The sequence below is a fragment of the Eumetopias jubatus genome, unplaced genomic scaffold (assembly GCF_037043125.1).
Source record: "Eumetopias jubatus isolate StellerSeaLion01/CBP00866 unplaced genomic scaffold, mEumJub1_p1.0 scaffold_10, whole genome shotgun sequence".
Taxonomy (NCBI): Eukaryota; Metazoa; Chordata; class Mammalia; order Carnivora; family Otariidae; genus Eumetopias; species Eumetopias jubatus.
In genome coordinates, this window is record NW_028274816.1 from 8590430 (window position 1) to 8606559 (window position 16130).

Below are 16130 nucleotides of genomic sequence, written 5' to 3' on the forward strand. Positions count from 1 at the left end.
AGAGCTTCTCTCTCTCAATTTGCTTCTTTATGCCAGTGTTCACTGGCAAATTTTCCATCAACTTGACTAGAATGTCATCTCTTTGAGCACATGTCAGTATTCCTAATACCTGGCACAGTGCCTGGTACGTAATAGGTACTCATTTGAGATCTACTAAATAAATTAGTGAATGAATGAATGAGAGGGGTTTCTAGTTCAAGTTTACCTAAATCTGAAACCTGAGTTTAATCTACCCTGCAAGGCTGGCTTTTTTGACAAATACAGAGGTCTTGAAGTAAGTGATATACTTGGAACAATGACTGTGACAGTGCTCTGGAAGGTTGATGGGGGTGGCTAACACTTTTTCCTCGCCCAGAAACTTCTGTGAGGGCCAAGTGACCAAAAGAGTCCACTCTGAAACTCACAGGAAATTGAGATTATGAAAAAAATGTTACTTAGAGTCAAAAATCCTTCAGGAAAGGAGGAAAGGGAAATTTTAAAAAAGAGTAAAAACACAAGAAAGCCTCTCTTTGTCTCCATTTAGTTTAGCCAAATAATAGCAAATAATATCTGTTTCAATGTATTGGACAGCTGTGATGAGCCAGGCATAATCCTAAACCCTTTGTGTGTGCATTGTCTCATTTACATGATTATCACAACACCACAATGAAATTGCTGCTATTAGAAACTGAAGCTCAAAGACATCAAGCAACTTGCCCAAGGTCACAGTTTCTGAGTAGCTTACCAAGACTCTAATACAGGTATGCTGTCTCCAGCGCCTATGACAGCCTAAAGTATTGGAAATACCTCAAATCCATTCTGGTGAGGAGAAGGAGAAGTAGAAGATGGAGATACTCCAAGGAGGAGACTATCATGGACAACGTCCCGGGCTAACTAAGATCTTTACAGCACAAGTATGGCTGCCCCCAGACAAACTGCTTAGGCACGCCCCAAACCCATAGTGTGGAAGTTGTCTACACAGTCCAAACTGAGGATAGAAGCAACTGTTAAATATATTTGCCTAGCTCAGTCTTAACTTATTGCTTCCCAAACAGAGGATCCCAACAAATCTTTGCATAAATCTTTGGCCATGAACCAGTAATTTTGGTTTTGGCCATTAAAACGAATTCCTCAATAAGTCCTAAAAAAAGAAGAGGCAGCCCCCAAATTTAATGAATCTCCAGACCTCTAGGCTCTCTGAACGGGGACACAATCAAATCTGTGTTTACGGTCTTTCTATGGCTTAGTTGGCTGCAGATGATTTTCCCAGAAGCCCAAGGCCCGTGGTACTTTGGCCAATCCTTATGTAATCCCTGTGCCTTCTGGCAGTCCCCCCCAAAAATACATATTCAACTCATTCATCCTCCACTTCATACCCCTGTGGCCCTACCAGGTGCAGGAACATAACTCATAAGAAATATTAACATTAGCTGTTTATCACGGAGCTTGCAAAACAGAAAAGCAATAAAAGTGCAGGCACGCTCACTCAATTACCATTGAAATAGATATCACAAAAATTATTCAGTGTCAGAAATCTAATTTTGTATGATATTTCTATATATTTCCACTGCTAATTTTTCTTCCCTCCAGTATTAGTGAATTAATATGCTTCAAATGCCCCTCCAGCTACCCTGGAAAAAAAATACTACTTATTTAGTTGAGCTACCCAAATCCATTAGACAAATTTCCTTTACAGCAAAGCGTTGATGAATGAAATGTCTCATGCTAATGTAAGAATAATCAATTTAGAATGCTTATGACAATTAACAAAGCTGAAGATACGCCTTGAAGGCTCCATGCTTTGTCAGCCCTGATTTGGATTAAACTTGCGCTAATGGGATCATTTTTCTTCCAAAAGGTATTCTTTTTAGGCAGACCTATCAATTAATATGAATTATGCATGTATAAAAGTACTAATGTCATTAATTAGACAAATTAATTTTTATGATGCAGTGGATAGACTAACACTAGATTATATGTGATAACTTCCCCACGGCGCCCGCCGATTTGAAATAAATGAATAGTTTATATTTGTGTGCTTTCCAAAGACTCAATCGGGATTAATCAGGCTGGTCTGTGGGCGGGAGATGGTTGAGATGCCACATATTCTTGATGGTCTTCTTAGCCAGAGGGGTCACTTCTGAGACAGCAGAGCCCAGATTTTAATAGTGAGCAACTTTAGAATAATGCTACATGGGGTCATTTGGAAATTAGTAAACTGTAACCATTTATTCTGGCAAGCTTTTATTGATTATCTTCCCCAAATTCACATGCCGCTGCCCAAGTGGGCTAAGAAACAAATAAATCTCAGGAGATAAAGAGTGGAGAAAAGGGCATTTTCCTATTGTTGAATTGGCAGACATAGCTCATTAATGTTGGTCAAATTTGACTGGTATAATATTGAGTAGTAGGATGGACTCAAGCTCCACTAAAAAGATATGGGATAGCATCCTACCCTCTCATTCAATTCTGATCACATGTCCATCTTCTTCTGGTAAGAAGTAGATGAGAGAGGAAAAAATGATTAAGATAACAGAACCTGGGTCAGACTGCCTGGGTTCCAATCTCACTCCCACCATGTACCAGCAGTGTAATCTTGGGCAACTTGCTGAACTTCTCAACTTTTCCTTGCATTGTCTATAAGATAATAATGGTAGGGTTAATTTAAAAAATAGGATTAAGTGAATTAAAACTTCCAAAGTACTTAAAACAAGGACTGGCACATGTATGCAAGTAATTGATAAATAAAGGAAAACTACTTGGCATCTATTGTGTTCTGGATGCCTTATATGTATTGTCTGATTTAAACTTCACTATATCCTTGGGAGGTAAGTATAAATAATCTCATTTACAGATGAGGAGATTGAGGCCCAGAGTGTTTATCTTGGTAAGTGTCAACCAACCAGTAAGTAGAAGAGGAAAGATTTGAACCAAGGGTTATCTGAGAAGTTATTAAATGGGAGGGAGAAGTGCTAGGAGAGTAAAGTCTAGGATTTAGGAGGGGAAAACCTCTTCCTATTGCAAATCCTACAACTCATGGAAAAGGGGGAACATGCTGGTCATGAACGTAAATACTGGGTAGACAGGATAATAGTGAAGCTACCCTGGTCATAAGTGAGGCACACCCCTGTGGGATAGATATTTTTAATATCTTCATTTTATAGAGGTGTTAAGTAATTTACATTAGATCATAGCCCTGACACAAATACTGATCCATCTTATTCCTCAGCCTATATTATTAACTGCTATAACATAAGGCCTAATGATTTATAAGTAAATAATGATACACCAACTGGGGACTCCAGATATTGAGCCCCTACCTTCCAGCCATGTGTCTTATCTCCCTACTCTTCTCTTATTGTTAACTCTGGTGGCTGGGACTCTATGATCACCCCCCACTAGTTTCTGGAGGAGGAGGAGAACCAGCAGTTTGTAGAAGTCAAGCCTACATGTATAGAAGGAACCAACCCGGACTAGACCAGCAAAATAATGGTAGGCTGTGCCCACAAAGGGTCTCACTTCATAAAATCTATCGAAAAGATTAGCTTCCAGAGGTGAAATGCAATAATCCAAATCATATTTGCAAACTTCTCTAAGATCTGTGATGTCGGATACATTTTTTTATGGTGTTAAGTTCCTAGAGCAGGTGCTTTTATTTTTCTGTCTGGTCTTAGTTTCAGTTTAGGGATGTTCATGGTCCTTGAGGCAAGCCAATGATACTAAATTCCTGGACTTTGGTTGGAATTGGGAGCCAGAGGGATGATGCTTGCTTGATGCCATTAAAGGCCACCACTTTGAGAGGGCCTACCAGAGAATGAAGCACATAGGGGAGCAGAACCTAAAGCTGGGGCAAGAGAGAAGGAATCCTCATGACATCATCTGAACTCTGGGATGTGTCTTATCTGAGCCACATGACCCTAGACTTTCCAGTTATGTGAACAACTGAATTACTATTTTTGTTTATACTAGTTTAAGTCAGGTTTCTGTCACTTGCATCTGAAAGGAATCAGAATAATACAGAAAAAAAGAGAAGAAACCAACATTAACAGTTTCTAAGAGCAGATTTTGAGATTCACTTGAATTAACTAACTCCCTACAACATTTCCTAGAGGCTCATTCTCTGAATGAAGCTACCTTAGAGAATCTGTTGCTGTTGTTGTTGTTGACATTGTAGTTCATTCTTGGCTACGAAATCACTTTAGACATAATATCATAATATTACTAAGATTTGTTGGTGTCTCTTTTGGTTGTTTTTGCAAAGGAGGGCCCATAACTTCTTTGGCCAAATATGGAGGGGGGGGGGTTTCCTGGGAGAGTGAAATCGCCATCAGTCTAGATGGCTCGGTCACCAGGGACTAAATACTCAAGGGAAATGGCTACTTCGGAACCAGGGTCCACTTGTGTCTACACTTCTTCCTCCCTCAACATGTATAAGTTAGTGATTAGTTCAATTTCACAAGTCTTCGTTTTATAATTAGTCTGAATATGAAAAGTTTCCTGTGATTCTGAAAAGTGAGCAGATGAACATGTTCCATTGACTACTTAAGGGAGGCATCAATAAGATCAACAAAGTTCCCTTCAGTCATTCATTTCATCCTGTGAACAAGTATTGAGTGGTACTCTTGTTTCCTTCCTGTCTTTCCACAACAGCCTGACAGCATCATCCCTTGGGTTTAAAACAAGGGGACAGCTCTAAAGCCACAGAAGACTTGGGTCAGCAAGGCCCTTTGGGTGCAATGCTCCACCCAGACTCTTTCCATTTTTTGACCAGTTTTATTTTCCTAAAACTTCAAAAGAGGGTCATGGTGAATGAAGAATGTGGTTTTTGGAACAATATCCTTGTTTGATCACTTCTTAGATGCAGGCAAGTTACTTAATCCCCATGTTATCTGTTCAGTAGAGATAGTGATGAGAGCCAACAAGCTCATTTGACCAGCTTATGGAGCATGAACTATCTACTAACAAACCAGGCAGGCTCTTAAGTGCCTTGAGACACAAGGCGCAAAACGGACAAAATTCCTTGCTCTTGTGAAATTGATATTCTAGTCCATCTTGGCACCGTCTTGGGGCGATTCAATGAGCTGATGCTTGTAAAATGATTAGCACTATGCCTGACACATACTGAAAGCTCAAGAAGTGTCAGCTTTTGTTGATGTTATTACTCATAGCTATGGCTATAGTTGGCTATGTCCTCCTAACTGCTGTTGTGAGAATATATTTCTCCCACCTGGCCCCACCTACTGCTAAGAACTCAAATTCCCAAATCCCAGACTACATCTTTTCAGAAGAGGTTTCAAACCTAAATGTTAGCTATTTCTCTCAGAGTCTCTCCAAGCTCCCAGAAGACTTGATGACTCCTTTGCACTCCACCCCACCCCTAACTCACAGCAGTGAAAGTTTCTTTTCCCAAAAGCGTCCCCCATTTTCATATGTGTGCTGTGTGTGGAAGGAACAGCACACTGCAGGATGTATATAAAGGGAAGGGAAGAGTGACATTGATTGAGTGGTGCAAGCCTTCCCTGTTGGCTAAAGGGAATCACTGGGTTTTGAGGACACAACAGGCTCAGCTCTCACTGTCTTATTCTCCAAGAGTGCGCTTGCCAGCTAGACACTAGGCATGCAAAATCCTGGGATCTCCATGCTGTGCAAGATGGTAGCATGGCCTGGGGCGCCCGGGTGGCTCAGCTGGTTAAGCATCTGACTTGGTTTCAGCTGAGGTCATGATCTCAGGGTCATGAGATTGAGCCCCATGTCAGGGTCTGTGCTGGGCGTGGAGACTGCTTAAGATTCTCTCTCTCCCTCACCCTCTGCTCCCTCTCCTAAAAAACAGATGGTAGTATGGCCCATCAACTAGGGTTCTTTGGTGGCAAGTATCAGAAACTAATTCCACTAACATAAAGCAAAAAGAGAAATAATTGGTAGACAATGGGGTGGTTTCCACAAACTATGGAAAAATTGAAGATCTGGAGTAAATATTACAATGATCCAAGCAAGGATTTCAGTAGCAAAATGTAATGAATTGTATCTTCCAGAAGTTCTGTCAAATGGAAATTGTTTTCTTTTGTTGGCAGTTAGTTCATTCAATGTCCACTACAGCTCATTCATCGCTCATAGCTGCCCCAAGAGCAGCCGTATAATCTCTTGCCTTCGGCACCGTCTTCTAATGACCATGACTGAGTTTCTCAATAAGCAGAAAGAAAATATGAATAGTTTAATCCTTACTTAGCTTACTTTCATCTCAAGGGGAAAATATTGGCCAAGTTTTTGAAAATTGTAACCTGTCTCATCCTGGTCAAAATGTTAAGACATGAGGAGAGATGTTTCTGGAGTTAAGCCTTACACGGTCCTGATGGCGGAAGGTAGTCTCTAAGCCTGTGCTGCCTTTGTCTGCTCTTCAGACAGCAGCTGGTTCTCAGTGATCCACAAGGGAAAGAAATGTCATTTTCCACCAAGCACTGTGGAAAGCTGAAACCATAGGGACTTAAATTTTTAACCTTTATCCATACTCAAAGTCTTTTTCTTTCTTTCTTTTTTTTATAATATTTATTTGAGAGGGAGTGAGCAAGAGAGAGAGAGAGCATGAGTGGTGGAAGGGACAGAGGGAGAGGGAGAAGCAGACTCCCTGCTGAGCAGGGAGCTGGACTCAGGGCTTGATCCCAGGACCCTAAGATCATGACCTGAGCCAAAGGCAGATGCTTAAGTGACTGAGCCACCCAGGGGCCCCAAAGTCTTTTTCTTTTTAATAAACTTTTTAAATTGATGTATAACAAAGACAGAAGTACATAAATCACACATGTAGAGCCCAATAAATTTTCACAAAGTGAGCATACCTATGTAACCACTACTCAGACTAATAAATGAAACATGATCAGAACCCCAGAAGTCCTCTTTAATACCACCTCCAAGCCAAAACACACCCCTTCCCAAAGGTAACAGTTTCCTTGATGTCTTTTATTTCTTTTAAAGATTTTATTTATTCATTTGAGACACAGAGATACAGAGAGCATGAGCAGTGGGAGAGGCAGAGGGAGAGGGAGAAGCAGACTCCCCGCCGAGTCAGGAGCCCGATGTGGGGCTTGATCCCAGGACCCCGGGATCATGACCTGAGCCGAAGGCAGACGGCTCAACCATCTGAGCCACCCAGGCAGCCTCCTTGATGTCTTAAAACACAGATCAATTTAATCTGTTTTCAATGTGTATGAAGGAAATTACGTCATAAGTATTTTTTGTGTATTTGGCTTTTTTTCATTCAAAATTGATCCATAGGATTCACCCATATTTTTTAATGTAGTTTGTTCCCTTTTCATTGATATAAAATATCTCATTATATGAATATACTATAATTTAATTTTCCATTTTACTGTTTGGTAGACATTACCATTGTTTCTAATTTTTAGTCCCTAAGGATGCTGCTATGGACATTCTTATTCATCCCTTGTACACATATATATGTATCTCTGGTAGTTAAATTTCTATCACAGGAATTTGTAAATCATAAGTTCAATATACATTTAGCTTTAGCAGAGATTACCAGTTTTCAAAAGTGGTTGTACCAGTATTTACAATATAAACATCCACTCCAATGTAGGAAGATATCTATTACTCCAAATCTTCATTAACATTTAGTATTTTTAAGCTTTTTAATTTTAGTCATTCTAGTGTATGTGGATATATGTCATTGTGATTTTAATTTGCATTTCTCTAATGGCTAAGGAGGTTGATACTTTTTGTGTTTAGTGGCCGTTTGAATTTCCACTTTTGTCAGGTGCCTGTTCAAAGTTTTTTGCATGTTATGCTATTGGGTTGTCCAACCTATTATTGATTTGTAGGATTTGATTGTATCTTCTGAATACCAGCCCTAAATCGGTATATGAATTGCAATATCTTCTCTCACACTTCCTTTTTACTCTTTATTTTTAAAATTCTAATTTATAATTTTTCCCCATAAGGTTAGTGCTTTTTTGTGCACTTTTAAGAGATTTTTGCCTACTTCTACATCACCAAAGAGTTCTCCCCTATCACCTCTAGAAAACTATTTTTACCTTTTACATTTAAATCTGTGATCAACCTAGAACTCATTCTTGACTCTGGTGGGAAATGGAAGTCAAGATTCACTTCTTTTTCTTCATGGATATCCAACTGGTCTGGCACCATTTATCGAAAAGGCTAAACTTTCTCTATTGCACTAAAGTATGACATTTGTCCATCTGGTGGACCTGGGGTTTTGGGGGCCCCCTATTTTCTTTCATTATTTGTACGTCTACTACTGGAGAAAAAAATCATACTCTTCATTACCATCGCTTTGTAACGATGGTGATATCTGGAAGTATAAACTCTTTAATCTTATTTTTCTTCAAACTGGTTTCACTCTACTGACCCTCAAGAGGAATTGCTTTAGGTTTGTCTCTTAACTCTGGGAAACAAACTGAGGGTTGCTGGATGTGAGGTGGGTGGGGGGATGGGGTAACTGGGTGACAGGCATTGAGGAGGGCATGTGATGTGATGAGTACTGGGTGTTAAATGCAACGGATGTATTATTGAACACCGTCTGAAACTAATGATATACTATATGTTGGTTAATTGAATTTAAATAAAAAAAGAGGGATTGCTTTACTTTGTAAATAGATTTTTGATTATGCATATAGTTGCTTTAGTAGATATATGGCTAGTCATATATTCTACCTATTTGTAAATTTTTTAGTTGTGTTTTGTATTAGTTTGCTGATTCTGTCCAAGTTTTTTAATGTACTAGTTTAAATGTATTATAATTTAAGTTGTCAGAATAATATCTTACTATCCCTTTATTCCTAATATCAGTAATTTGTGACCTGCGCGTGTGTGTGTGTGTGTGTGTGTGTGTGTGTGTGTGTGTGTTGTGGGTCCCCAAGACCACCCTCAGTCTCCATGATTTGCTAGTAGGACTCACAGGTTGACTAAAGTTGTTATACTCATGGTTGCAATTTATTATAGTGAAAGGATACAGATCAAAAACAGCAAAAGGAAAAGGTACATGGGGAAAAGTCCAAGAGAAAACGGGTATAAGCTTCCCAGTGTTCTTGCCCAGTGGTGTCACACAGAGGCATTTGATTCTCCCAGGAATAATGTGTGACAATACATGCAAAGTCTAACTGGAAGATGCTCATGTGAGCCTTGGGGTCCAGGGTTTTTATCGGCCATCAGTCATGTAGGCATGCAGCACTTGTGAGACTAACTTCAGCTACTCGGTCATAGCCCTGCTCCCAGTCCAAAAAGCAAGTGCTCACTCTAAATTACATTGTCAGTGTAAATGATCTGATCAAACTGGTACTGCATGAATTATTAAAAAAACAGAACAAAACTGGTACTGCATGGCCCAAGGACTCAGACCTGTAACACTCTTATCAGGCAGAATATTCTAGAATATTCTTCTCAGAGCTCATCTCCCAGGAGCTGGCCAAGAGCCTGTCCTGAATGCAGGCCTTTCTTATGAATATGCAGGGTTTGGGCAACACGAGGCTGCTGGTTCATCTTTTCCTGCACACTTTCTTTTTTTAATCATCTCCATTCTTGCCAAAGAATGGAGATCTTTTTAAAGATCTTTTTAAAGAAATTCTTTTTTTGGATTTGTTGATTCTCTTTATTTTTTTCATTAATTTCTGCCATTTGTTATTTCTATCATTCTTATTTTGAGTACAATTTACTTTTTTTTTCTAACTTCTTGACATGGATACATTTATTTTCAATCTATCTTTTTTTTAAAGATTTTATTTATTTATTTGAGAGAGAGAATGAGAAAGAGAGAGCACGAAAGGGGGGAGGGTCAGAGGGAGAAGCAGACTCCCCGCCAAGCAGGGAGCCTGATGTGGGACTCAATCCTGGGACTCCAGGATCATGACCTGAGCTGAAGGCAGTCGCTTAACCAACTGAGCCACCCAGGTGCCCCTTCAATCTATCTTTTTTAACAAGTGCCTGTAAGGCCATCAATCTCACACTAAGCATGGCTGTAGCTGCATCCCCAAATGTTTACTATATTGTACTTTTCTTGGGCTCGAAATATTTTCTAATTTCCATTCTGATGTTTTCTTTGGTGCCTGTTATTTATAAAATGCACTCCTTAATAGCCAAATGTTTGAGGATTTTCTAATAATTAAAAAATTAATATCTAGATTAATTTCACTGTGGTCAAAGAACACACCACAGATAATATCAATCCTTTGAAATCCGTTGATATTTGCCTTATGGCCCAAAATAGGTAAATATTCCATGTTTAGTTAAGAAAGAATATGTATCTCTGCAGTGCTACCATTGTGGGTGCAATATCGTGTAATGTCATGTGGTTCTGGCCGCTCACATTATAATTTTTTAAATATTCATTTTCCAGTGATTGAGAAAGATACATTGATACCTGCAAACATATGCTTATGTGTTTAAAATTTCTTCTTTTTAATTCTGTTGATATTTGCTTTGTGTATTCTGAGGCTATGTTTTAGGTACAAACAAATTTAAAATTATTCTATTTTCCTGATGTATTACATCATTTAATATTATGAAATATCCCTCTTTATTACTTACTTTTGCATAAAATATACTTTTCTGATATCGGCCTAGCTACAACAGCTTTCTTTTGGTTAGTGTTTGAGTGTATGTCTTCATGCTATTTAGTTGCACCCTATCTATACTCTTACATTCAAGTTTTGTCTTGTAAGCTGCATATAATTATGTTTTGAAGTTTTATTCAGTCTAACAATCTTTGTCTTTTAACTGGGACATTTAGTCTGAATAAATTAGATGTAATTACTGACGTGTTTATATCTACCATCTCAGTTTTTTTTTGTTTTCTATTTGTTCCACAGGTTTTATGTTCCTCTTTATCTTCTTTCTTGTTTCTTTTTGGATAAATAAAACAGTTTAGACTATTCCATTTTTCACTCTATTAATTGTTGGTTATATATAATTTCATTGTTCTTTTAGTAGTTAAGCTGGATATGACAATATGGATTCTTGATTTGATAGAGACAATAAAAGTCAGCATTTTCACCAACATTGTGTTTAACACAAAGATCTTAGACAACTTTAATTGCATCTGCCATCTCGTAACTCTTGTATAATCACTAAGCATTTTTAATTCTACCTATATTTATATCCCACAAAACACTGATATTAATTTAGATTACCCCCCTATTTATATCCTTTCTGTTCTTCATGCTTTCATTCATCTTTACTTTTCTATCTGAAACCACCACCTTATCATTTCTTTTATTACAAGTCTGCTGCTGGCTAATTATTTTAGATTTTGTCTGGAAATGTCTTTATTCTGTCTTCTTTTTTGGAGAGTATTTTTGCTTGATATAGAATTCTAAGTTGACAGTCCTTCCTTTTGGAACTTTAAAAATGTCTTCCTTTGTGTTCTGACTTCCATTATTTTGTTGAAAAACTGCTGTCAGTCTTGTTTCTTTGCCAGCAATGTGTTTTTTCTCACACTCCCACCGTCCCCCTCCCAAATGGCCACCTTTACATTTCTTCTTGGTTTGAGTTTTTAGTGGTTTTGCTACTGTGCACCTAGGTATGTGTTGTTTTTATTTTTCATTTAAAGCTCATCCTGCTTGAGTTCCTAGAGTTTAAGTCATCCGTAGCATGGTGCTTTCTTCAGTTTGGGAAAATTTTTGGTCATTATCTTCTCAAATATTGATTTTATTCCATTTTTTTAATCCTGTCCACTAAAGCTCCAATTCCATGTGTGTTAGATTTTTGTATGCATTACCCATTCTCATTTCACTCCATGCTTCACTCTGAATATCTTCTGACTTGTGTTTCATTTCACTAATTCTTTTTGCAGCTTGTTTTATCTGCCATTCAACCTATACACTGAGTTCTTAACTTAAATTATTTTTCAGTAACATAATTTTCATTTGATTCTTTTTGTAGATTCTATTTTTCTGACGATATTGTTCATCACCTTGTCTACTTTAATGAACATATTGGTCACCATCATTTAAAATCTGTATCTTAATACACCAATATCTGAATTACCTATGGATTTGTTTTATTGACCGTTTTCTTTTTCTTTCGGCTTTTGCTTATTTAGTTCTATGTTCTTGTAGTCTGGTGCCATTTTATTGAGAGCCACTCATTGCATATGAAATCTACAGAGGCTCCAGATGATGTTACCTACATCAGGCAGTTAGAGGAGGGGTACTTTGGAATGAAGTACATTTGAAACTGACACTACTTTTCAGTGGTGCCCTCTGAAAGCCAGGGATGTTTGCCAAAAGCCCTTCTCTTCCTGGATAGCTCCAGACTCCAATTCTGTCTTCCTAGTACCATGAGATTGTCAAAAGCTTGCCCAGAGACCTAACCACTGGGCTGCTGCTTACAAATTGTCAAATTTCTCGACTGAAAAAGTCATGTGGGATACTGAGTGGATTTCTTGGCACTTTTTGCCCTAGGATGTTGCCCTCTTAGAACCTGGTTACCCTGGAAACTCTAAATTCCAGGCTTTATCTTTCTAAACAAAAACTTTCACTCAGATTCTTCTTGTAGGTGATATTTTCTACTTAAGATATAAATTCTATGACCTCTCATTGCTTATGTATCGGCAGGTGTCACGGGTTTAATTCAGCACATTTCCCTTTTCTCCAGGACCATGATTTTTTAAATTCTGGTTGCCTCACTAGCGCTCCAGCACCTTCAGATGAATTTCTCAAACATTTATCTGGTTTTTCTAATTGTTCTCTGCAGGTGGATTAGTGTGATATAAGGTAGTAGGAAGTTAGTTATAATAATAATCAGATATCATAGAAACCGGTAATCTTAGTGAAAGAATTACAAAGTCAAATTTCTACAGAGGTTAGGCAGGTAAAATAAATGGGGGAAGTGTGCCAGGTAAAAGAGCACAAATGTCAAACCCTCTCTAAATAGGGAATTGTGGTACATTATCCATCTTTGGACTTAACCAGTTGAAGCCAGAAATGTAGAGATTTATGTGCAATTGTCCGAGTTTTAAATATTGTCAATTTTAGAAAAGTTTTTTCAACCTGGGGTTGGAAATGTATCTCCAGACTATGTTCAACCATAAACTGGTATTTGTTAATCTCTCTTAATTTTTCTTTTAAAATCTTTTACTAGACCACATGCCCATTTTAAAATATTCAAAGACTATTTTCTTAAAGATTTTATTTATTTACTTGAGAGAGAGAGTGAGAGAGAGCATGAGAGCGGGCTGAGGGGCGGAGGGAGAAGCAGACTCCTCACTGAGCAGGGAGCCTGATGCGGGGTTCCATCCCAGAACCATGACCTGAGCCGAAGGCAGACGCCACCGACTGAGCCACCCAGGTGCCCGTCAAAGATTTTTAAATACTTACTATTCAGGATGCCTCGGTGGCACGGTCGGTTAAGTGTCCAACTCTTGGTTTCAGCTCAGATCGTGATCTCAGGGTGTGATCTCAGGGTCACGAGATTGAGCCCCATGTCAGGCTTTGCACTCAGTGTGAAGTCTGCTTAAGACTCTCTCTCCCTCTCCCTCCACCCATCCCCCATGTGTGCACACACGCTCTCTCTCTCTCTCTTTCTCTCAAATAAATAAATACTTAGTATTCATAGACATCCGTGCTAGCTTTAACAGGAGACATTCAATCACAGTTTTTGACTTGGAATTCACCAAGAAGGAATGACTTAAATAAACCTAATTCAAGAAAAAAATAGCCAAGCAGTCAATATGCATTGCAGGTAGGAAATTCAGTGGAAATCTGGAGAAAAGGAAGGAAGATCTCTTTCAGCTGGGTGAACTGAGAGTAAAACTGAGTAACATTTTGATAGAATATGAAAATGAAGGAGCTGGGCAAAAGTACTGCCAGGAGATAGCGGATTTTGGGGAATGAGGAATAAAAGAAAGTAAAGAGGCATTTCTCTACTTCAGAAAGGTGACAAACAAATCTGGGTTTGTGCTCTGCAGTACATCAGCCAAAGCTTAATCCCTGAAAGAAAGAAAGAAAGAAAGAAAGAAAGAAAGAAAAAAAAAAACCTACCACCAATGTCTTTACCAGAGTAAGCAAGAGAACCACCAACCAAAGCACTGCTGTTGGGTCAGTTTCTCAGGCTCATAAACAAGCTCCTGTGTATGTAATTATAACTAATATATGGGAGGAATGGACAGGGATGAACAGATGTTGGAACCAAATGAGGATACAAAGAACACAATACTGGTATAAAAACCTGAGTTTATATGGTGCAGCTGCATGCTTTTTAAAAAAAATTTATTTACAAGGTGGGGCATCTGGTCTTCTATTGTCAAACCTCAATTTTTCTTGCAGCTAATTTTCTTCTGATACAAAGGGGTACCGGTGATGCCAGGGAGAGACTTAACTAAAAATCCTTTCTGAAAAGGAGACCCCAGGAATTAGTAAGAAGGGCAACCCAGAGTTCCCATCAGAGCTAAACAAGCTGAATTTCATTTGTCTACATTTCAAATCTGGCTCTTTGAATCTCCTAGAGCTCTTAAAGAAAGCCAAGGTTTATTTCGCCTGTGTTGACATGATGCCAGTCAAGCAAGTTAATGGATTTTCCCCCCACTGCGGTGCCCACTGAAGTGGTGTGCTACATAGAGCTAGGCGGGAAGTCACAATATGGAAGAAAATATATGCCATTAGCAAGAGTGAGACCTGACCTAGATATACCCTCAACTAATTCTAAATGGGCCCCTTGGAACTTCCTCGATCAGTGTTCAAACCACCGTTGGGGATCCAGGTGCTATAGAACACGACGTCGTAGGATCACAGAGCTTCTACGTCCCCATGGCCGCTTTGTGGAGGCAGTCACTGAGGGTCACACACTTCCCAGTCTCCAGTGTTAATTTTGTTTTTATGTTACCGAGGTTTTAAAACTTCTTCAGTTGGGGAAGCCTATGAAACTTCTCTGATCTTAAGCCTCAGACGTTCTGGCGGTCAGCTTGAGTGGCAGTATAGAATTTGGGGTAAAGCATAAGGCTCTACTCCTTTGTAGCTTCAGTTCAGATTTTCCACCAAGCTATGTTGAGTAGGAGAATTGTTTAACCTCCCTAAGCATAGTTTTCCCCTCAACACCAGGGACTAATACTAACTAATTGAAACAGTGTATGGGAAGCACTTGGTACAGTGCCTGGCACATCATAAATATTTATAAAATCATATCTATTATGTTTAATCCCATCTCCTTCTATGCATCAACTGTGATAAAGTTGCTGCTGTAAGCTGGCTGGCACAGTTTATTTATTAAGTTCACTGACTTATGGATAAAATTTTTGCTTAGCAAATCCCCACCCCTGCCTCCGAAGTCAAAGTGTTGCCCTCTCTGAGAAACTCTCCTTGACTTCCCCCACCCTCCTGAGTCCATCACTTCCTCCTGGTAACCATGACAGAGAACACACGTGATGCATAAGTACTCCTTCATCCCAACACTCTGCAAGGGGAGCTTACCGCCATCTTGTAACTATTAACGTATATGCACATCTTCTCTCCTTGACACTCAGCTCACACGTCCATCCGTCCCTTGCTTTTGAATATTCTGCTGGAGGAGCTGCTGCCAGGGCAAAGTCAAGGTCTAGAAATGCTGTGACATAGGCAAGGATGGGAACAGCGAGCCCTGACTCAGGTGGAAATGCCACTTGTTATTCCAGACGTTAACACTCTGGGCAGAGTTTTAGCTTCTCATAGCCCACTCACATTTGTCCTCCTAGCTATTTCTCCCACATTACCTTCAAAATCCAGGACACAGACTGGGGCAAGCTGGATCCCCATTTCCTTTCCCCCACCCCACTGCTGCATTGCATCTGGGGACCTCTGCAGCTGCCCCCAGCATTAAGGAGCCGGGCCTCCTGACTGGGAATATTATTTCTCCTTAAAAAAAAATAATTTTTCAAATCAATTAGAGGCTTCTGTGACCTACAGCAATTTAGGAAATTAGCGAATGCTCCTCATTCCTCCCACAGACTATATTTTATTATTGGATTAATGTGCAAAAACCCCCTATTTTGTAGCACCAAATATTTACTTTGGAGAAGTTCTCTGGTTTTATCATGGATTTGCCTTGTACTGTCAACAAATTAATGCACGTTTGCATAATGAACTATGGAAGTAAAGAAAACATACACAGGGCAAGGCTAGCTTGGAAGCAAATTTTTTGGTTTTAGGGAGGGGATC